The 7,561-nt window shown below is 39.2% G+C and overlaps 1 long non-coding RNA gene across 1 annotated transcript; it reads right to left on the bottom strand.

Annotated features, from left to right (window-relative positions):
* Positions 1 to 270: 270 nt before the first annotated feature.
* On the bottom strand, positions 271 to 4,453 carry LOC308303760. Its single transcript, XR_013963018.1, has 7 exons — positions 4,265 to 4,453; positions 3,054 to 3,546; positions 2,370 to 2,443; positions 2,157 to 2,265; positions 1,484 to 1,559; positions 801 to 877; positions 271 to 517 (listed from the first exon to the last, which is right to left on the bottom strand). It is a non-coding gene; the product is annotated as an uncharacterized lncRNA (long non-coding RNA).
* Between the last annotated feature and the right edge of the window lie 3,108 nt (positions 4,454 to 7,561).

Genomic DNA, 7,561 nt, shown 5'->3' with positions numbered 1-7,561 from the left:
AAGAAATACATGAAATAATAGCACAGCCTACCTCAGAGAGAACTTCCAGACAGTTTCCTTTTTACTTGCATATGTCCCACAACAACAACAAAATTATTAATAAAATATATTCTGGTGTGTTCACAACAAAAATATAATAATTAAAAAATATAATCCAGTGAGTTCACAACAACAAAAATTATTTAAAAAAATATATTCCGGTGAGTTCACAACTACAAAAAATAATTTAAAAAATGTATTCCGGTGAGTTGATTAAACTGTAGGTCCAAACAGAACTACCAAGATCCCCCAGAATTCACAGTGTCAGTTCAATCAGTTCTGAGTGCATGCGTTTGTGTCCCCCGCTGCCTCCTCTTGCCTGCATGTCCAGTGAGCTACCAGGTTTTAGGTCCAACCAGAACTAATTCAAGTTATATCAGTCCATAGTGTCCCTCTTGAAATGGACAGTTCCCCTGTGTCTCCCGCCTCTGCTGCTTTAGGTTGTCCTCTGCTTCTGGGTTGAACGTCATGACGGCATCTGTAGAAAAAGAGAATACAAAATATGTAACATGCTGTCATAACCTTACACCACCACATTGTCATGTTTTGCAAATTAAATTATTTACAGGTGTGTCTACAAGGTCACAATGCATACAAAAACTTGAAAACTTCACATCATGTTCACCCTCATAACCTTAAAATAACAAGAGTTCAGTTGGTTAAGCAGGCCCTCACCCAGAAGAATTAAATTGTAAGACACTGAAAACCACAGAACACCCAAACCTTATACTGTGTTATGCTGTGCATTACTTCTTACTTACTTAAAAAGCTTGGTCACAGAGGTGCTTCTTCTCTCCATCCTCTCAACGACTGGACCCAAGCAGACACATCACGCCAGCTAAGAGAGAGAGAAGAAAGAAGGAAATAGGTTAGACCAGGGTTTCCTAAAGTGGGTGCTGTTGCACCCTAGGGTGCCTTGATGCCAGTCCAGGGGTGTCTCAGAATAATCTGATCATCAATATCACTACATCAATATCAGTTCACTAAGTAAAACTGACCTGATTTGTGAGGAGTTATTTTTCCATCTACGGCCAACTCTCTTCTGCAAAAATAGCAGATCTACAAGCTCACAACATGTCACGACGCGCTGTGAGCTTGTAGATTGGCTATTTTTGGTGAACCTTCCTCCCAGAATAGGGATGCTGGGGTTCAAGTGGTTAAACATAAAGTATAAAGTTATTTTCAGTCAGTTCTAATGGAAACTGATATTTCTCCAATGGTGTAAGATTCAAAATATTTACAGTGTACTTCAAGGGTGCTGTGGATTAAAATATTATTTACAGGGGCGAGGTGACCCGAGTCAAAAATGTTTGAAACCCCCTGGGTTAGACACCAAATCAAAGACACTTGCCATTGTATCAAAGGGAAGGACATGTTTTGCCCAATTACATTATTTACAGATTGGTGTGTGCCAATTGTCTGTCCTTGGTCAACATGAAGTTACCTTGTATTGCTCTAAAATACATCAGTCTTCTCCAAAGCCACCTTCCTTTTCCCCCTTCATGTGGTTACCGAAGAGCCTGAAGAAAAACATATTACATTTTTGTGAACAATATAGTAGGGTAAGGTTCTTTTGTAAACATGGCATATAATCTCTTGATCCCTTGTTGATCAGGTGGCCCAGGGTGGTCCGCTTTTTTAAACCCTCTACACCAAATCTGCTCAGCAACAGCAGGTCTATAAGCTACATTCATGCAAAATTGTATTTATTTATTTTCACATAATTTTCACATATCATGACATTGTCATAAGAGGGGGTTCCAGTGGTTAAGCTGCGAAAAAATGAAAACATGCAGACAGGCCATCGCCTAGAATAATTAAACAAATAATTATGCAGACACTGAAAACCACATCACACAAGGGTTAATTCATATTGTATGTTGAAACATGAAGAGAGGGAAGCAAGCACATCTCCAAAGATTTACAGGTGCCGAACCAAGGAATATATAATATACACACCATGGAAGGAGGAGGTTCACACACTGTTCCAGAGCTCCAGTAAATAGTTTATTAGGATAGAATAATAACTATTTACCGGAGCTCTGGAACAGTGTGCGAACCTCCTCTTCTTCCATGTTGAAACATGTACTTTATACTGTGACTCATATAAAGCCTACCAAGGTCTTAAAAGCTTGGTCATCACAGAGATGTTGCTCCTCTCTCCATCCTCTATCCTGTCAACCACTGGCACCAGGTCCGAAAGGACTATCAGACACGTCACGCCACCTGAGAGAGAAAGAGAGGTTAGACACCCAATCAAAGCGTTATAATTTTCCATCGCACAACAGTTTGTAGATTGGCTATTTAGTACAAAACAATGATCAGACTACCTGGTTGTTATCTCCCAAGAGTAGAAACCACCATGTCTATCCCAAAGGAAAGGCGGGACAAGCACAGCAGACACCTGAGAGAGAGAGAGAGGGAGAAGTGAAAACAGACTAGTGACTAGTTCATACATGTTTGCTTCCACATAAGACAGGACTGGACACTGCGTCACAAGAACAAGCAGCCACCCAACGTACGGCACCTGAGACACAGAGAGAAAGGAAATAAAATCAGCACAAAAAGAAAGGAAACTTGACTTCGGTCCATTATCTCCCCTTTAATAATACCAATTTGTATTGTTTTATATCATTTTTATCATTGATTCGTCACCTTTACAACAAAGTACAGCTTGTAAGCATCGGGCATTCGAGGCATGAGCTACACAACCTAACGTGTGGGTAGCGCCGATCAAGGTTTTGCCAAAATGGCTTGCAATATTGTTCTGCTGGCATTTACTCTCATTGTGGGCTTCCCTGACACTGAGCTTAAAATTAACAAAGTGTAAAAATGGTCAACATGTGTCGTTTTTTCTTTTCCTTATTACTGTGGGAGAGTGCAATCATTCAATCATTAAAGGGGTAATATAATGGACCGAAGTCACAAAAATAGCTGATCTACAAGCACACACAATGTGAGGCTGTAGAATGGCTTCTCAGTTCAAATAAATCATTATTAATTAAGTAAATTACCTGGTTGGCTTAGCTCCCAGGATCACCTCATACCACCACAGAGACACCTCATGTAACAGAGAGAGAGTGAAAAAGGAAATGAATAGGTTAGATTTTATCATACTCCATCAAACAACAATGTTGCATTAGACACAAAATTATCTACAAGAACACATTGCATAATATGAGCATGTACAGTATATTATTTAGTACTTGACTAGTTCCTGCAGTGATTGGCTGCAGTAGATTGGCATTCAGACGTGTTTGTAACACCTGTGAAGTGCAGCTTTGGCAGTACAGGGTAAGAAGAGAAGGAGAAGTCTCATGCAAAAGTCATGCTGTATTCTATATTGGATCTTGGATATTATACCACAGGATGAAGATACCTTTTATTTTCCTATTGTGGATTACTACTGGATTTCCTGGATTAAAAAGGACTTTGCTAAAGGGTGGTAAGAGGAGACTTAACCTACCATATTGCATAGACTGGTTTTCTTTTCGACGTTGGAATTTTCTGTTGACAGAAGAAAAACAAAAGTTGAAAGACTACAAAATACATTACAAATGAGCCATGTACCACACACACACACACACACACACACACACACACACACACACACACACACACACACACACACACACACACACACACACACACACACACACACACACTCCTGTTAATCACTTCTAGCTCCCACTCCCACTTTGAGAACCATGGCACAAAATCAGTGTTTGTCAATTATGCATTTGAGCCATGGACCACCATTTAGTGAGATTTAGCCTCTCAGTCTCATACCTAATAATTTAGGAATACAGATCATGTGTAAAAAATAATTTAGCTTGTACATTTGGTTTGATTTTACAGTAATTAAAAGATCTATAGGGGTCCATTTGGTTATCAACTCCCCATCATTTAGCTGGGGACCACCTGGAAGGCTGGAACCAACCTAACATTACTAAACAAACACTATATAAATAGCGATTACTGTCACAATAACACTATTTAACTGCTGAATAAATAATGGACCTTGGAAACATTATATAATGGAAACTTTTTTACAGGAATGAGGGTTCCTGTCACATATTAAAAGGGGTCTGCAGCCAAATAGTCATTTTGGATTTTGGGGTCCTTGACATGAAAAGGGCTGAAAACACTGGAGTATGAATTGTAAATAGTGAAGTTGTAAAAAGTACTGGAAGCAAAAGCAATCAATTAAAATAGCTTTACATACCTGTGTCATCTCCCTGCTCCAAAACTCCTTCTCTGTGTGCAAAAAGTCTCCATAATGTAGATTTAATCCCACAAATAGACTGGCAGCAACCTATCTTCCTGTTCAACAATCAACAGTGATTTTATTTAGTTTAGTTTTATCTTAAATCACTTTTAGACAAGCAGCTCTCAATGCTTGCTGTTGGTGACAAATGTAACTGCTGTGGCTGTGGGCTGTTTGGATTCAAAGTGGGGGTGTGCTCTCAGCAGAGCCAGTGGTAGCTGGCCACATCACAGTCACATGACACACAGCCAATCAGGCATTTGCAATTGCATTGTGGGCAGTGTAGTTGATTTTCAAACTGCTTTCCATAAACACACATATATTGTGTTCCTCTCTGTAACTACAAAGATGGCTCCCTTCATCTTTCATATGTTTCCTCCAAACTATAATATCCCAAAAGATAGGCATTAAAATGTGTTTTAATCAGATTTAATTACAGATGATAATTTGCTTGTATAACCAATGTCTGCCCAACATTATTTTACTAACGTCCACATAACGTTGAAGTCTAACATCATCAGACGTTGATATTTGGTTGGTTTTAGGTTGTGTTGGTAACTAACCAATAACCAACGTCTGTTCAACGTATTATCCCAACGTCAGGTTGACGTCAGGATGATGTTTTTATTGTATTATACTCATTTCAAGCAGGATAGTTTTATATTAAGCTTCTGAAGCATTGAGGAATACAGTATGGTAGTGGATCTCAAACATTTCAAAGAAGAAACATTTCCATTAGAGAAGATTTTGATGAGTCAAGCAGTGATTCTCAACTATTTTAATTGCAAGAACCCCAGTTTGACATGCATTAGTCTAAGTACGGACCTCCATTTTATGGCATTTCTATCTGAGACCCCAATTTATTGTAAAATCAATGTTAATGGGTCCATTTTGGTTCCATTTGTACACTCTATGAGTTACCCATAAGGGTCCATTTCATTCCTAACTATCATTTAGCAGGGGACCCCCTGGAACTCCCTCAAGGACCCCACTTCGAGAACAAATGCAGTTAATATCAGGTTGCCATTCCATATATCTTTACTGTTTTTAAACCATTAAGACATAAGGTCGATACCTTCTAAAGCCTGACCTAAGTTTTCAGAAAAAAACACCTGAGGGATAAAACAGGGGTTCCCGTCCATAATGGGTTGTGTATGTTGGGCTGATTTGTACACTTTGTTCTATGTCACATCTATAATGTTTTACATTGATAAACTTCATAGTTAATAGTATGCGGTATTAAACTGTGGATACCCCAGGCTGGCTTGCGGTGGACATTTTTGTCTGAATGATATTTTTGCCATGGAGTGGACAATAATGTTACCAGTAGCACACAAAGAGCCAGTCTCAAATGTCTACTAGCACAGTGGTTCTCAAAGCAGGTTGAGAGGGACCTCAAAGTTCCTTGAATGCGGTCCAAATCGAACATTACAGGTCTGTAACTCTGAGAGTGTATGGAACCAAATGGACCCATAAACACTCTCAGAGTTATGGGTCCTTAAAAATAATAATAATACAAATAAATTGAGAACCACTGTACTAGTGGAATATAGTGTCATACATATCCTGAAGAAACCCTGGAGACTGGGACAGAAATTTAGTCTCATGATCAAAATTACAACATTGTTATTTAAAAACAAAATCTAAAATCTACCATGGTCAAAGGCAAGTCTCGCCACATGTGTCAATGTACAGACATTGATGATCCCTGTGCCAGGAGATATTATGGGATATGTTGTTTTTATCTTTAAATGGGTATACCCCATTTGATGGTGTCCCATAGATGTTCAACAATGACCTATTACAGCTGAGGTCAAGACCTTTCCATTAACAGTTAGCCATTTCTAGCCTATGTAAGCCCTTCTGTGGCTGAATGATATGCCTTTAATCATGGACTCTAGGCAAGATTCAGAGGTCATTGTCACAGCATTCTGCTGTGTACTGTTAGATAAGCATCATGGTGTGCCTATCTGTCTGTCTGTCTTTCTCTCTTTATCGCCCGAGTTTAGGCCACAATGCATTTTGTTATACCCCCACTGAAGAAATATAGGCCTACTTGTCCTCTAAGTTCCTGTCATTTCAGATTAGATACACTAGCTCTTATTTAGGATTCAAAACATTGAAATTGAAATGGTCTTGGACTTTAAGGACAACCCACATTCATTTATAATCGGCACTGTTGCGGCCTATCTTTAGTTTTTTGTTGAGCCAATGTAATGGTACGCTGGACCAATGAAGTGGCTAGTGTCCTCAGGGGTTGCTTATCAAGGAACTTTGACATTCTTGCTAGATACCTTGTTCACTATGTCCATGCCAATAAACTCCCCCGTTATACTGGTCTTGTTCACATCCAAGATTAACTGAATGCTCATGCTTACCTGTAACTACCATTACATTCAAGAGAGACACTGATAGTCCAATGAATGCTATGATCCAAATTAATTTAATTTCATAAACATTCAGATGTCCCTAACTGTAATGACACCTTACTGTCCCTTAAACTGCATACTTTATGTGGTCTTTAACCAGAGATGTTCTGTTTTTATCCCCAGCAAAGCATAATCCTTTGCAATGCATACAGCATTGTAAGTTAAGCAGTCAACCTGACGTTGGGATAATACGTTGAACAGACGTTGGTTATTGGTCAGTTACCAACAAAACCTAAAACCAACCAAATATCAACGTCTGATGATGTTAGACTTCAACGTTGTGTGGACGTTGTCATAATACCGTTGGGCAGACACTGAGGTTTGGTCGAATATCCGACAACAGCATGTCAGTGATTCAACATCAGCCTGATGTTGGGAAAACACGTTGAACACACGTTGGTTATTTGTTAGTTACCAACACAACCTAAAACCAACCAAATATCTACGTCTAATGATGTTAGACTGCAACGTTGTGTGGACGTTGTCATGATAACGTTGGGCAGACATTGAGGTTTGGTCAAAAATCCGACAAGAGCATGTCATTGTTCGACGTCAATATGACGTTGGGATTATACGTTGAACAGACGTTGGTTATTGGTTAGTTACCAACACAACCTAAAACCAACCAAATATCTATGTCTAATGATGTTAGACTGCAGCGTTGTGTGGACGTTGTCATGATAACGTTGGGCAGACATTGAGGTTTGGTCAAAAATCCGACAAGAGCATGTCAGTGTTCGACGTCAATATGACGTTGGGATTATACGTTGAACAGACGTTGGTTATTGGTTAGTTACCAACACAACCTAAAACCAACCAAATATCT

The sequence above is a fragment of the Nannobrachium achirus genome (assembly GCF_963921795.1).
Source record: "Nannobrachium achirus genome assembly, chromosome: 18".
Classification (NCBI taxonomy): domain Eukaryota; kingdom Metazoa; phylum Chordata; class Actinopteri; order Myctophiformes; family Myctophidae; genus Nannobrachium; species Nannobrachium achirus.
Note: the sequence above shows the minus strand (reverse complement) of the source record. Positions and strands in the feature narration are given on the sequence as shown.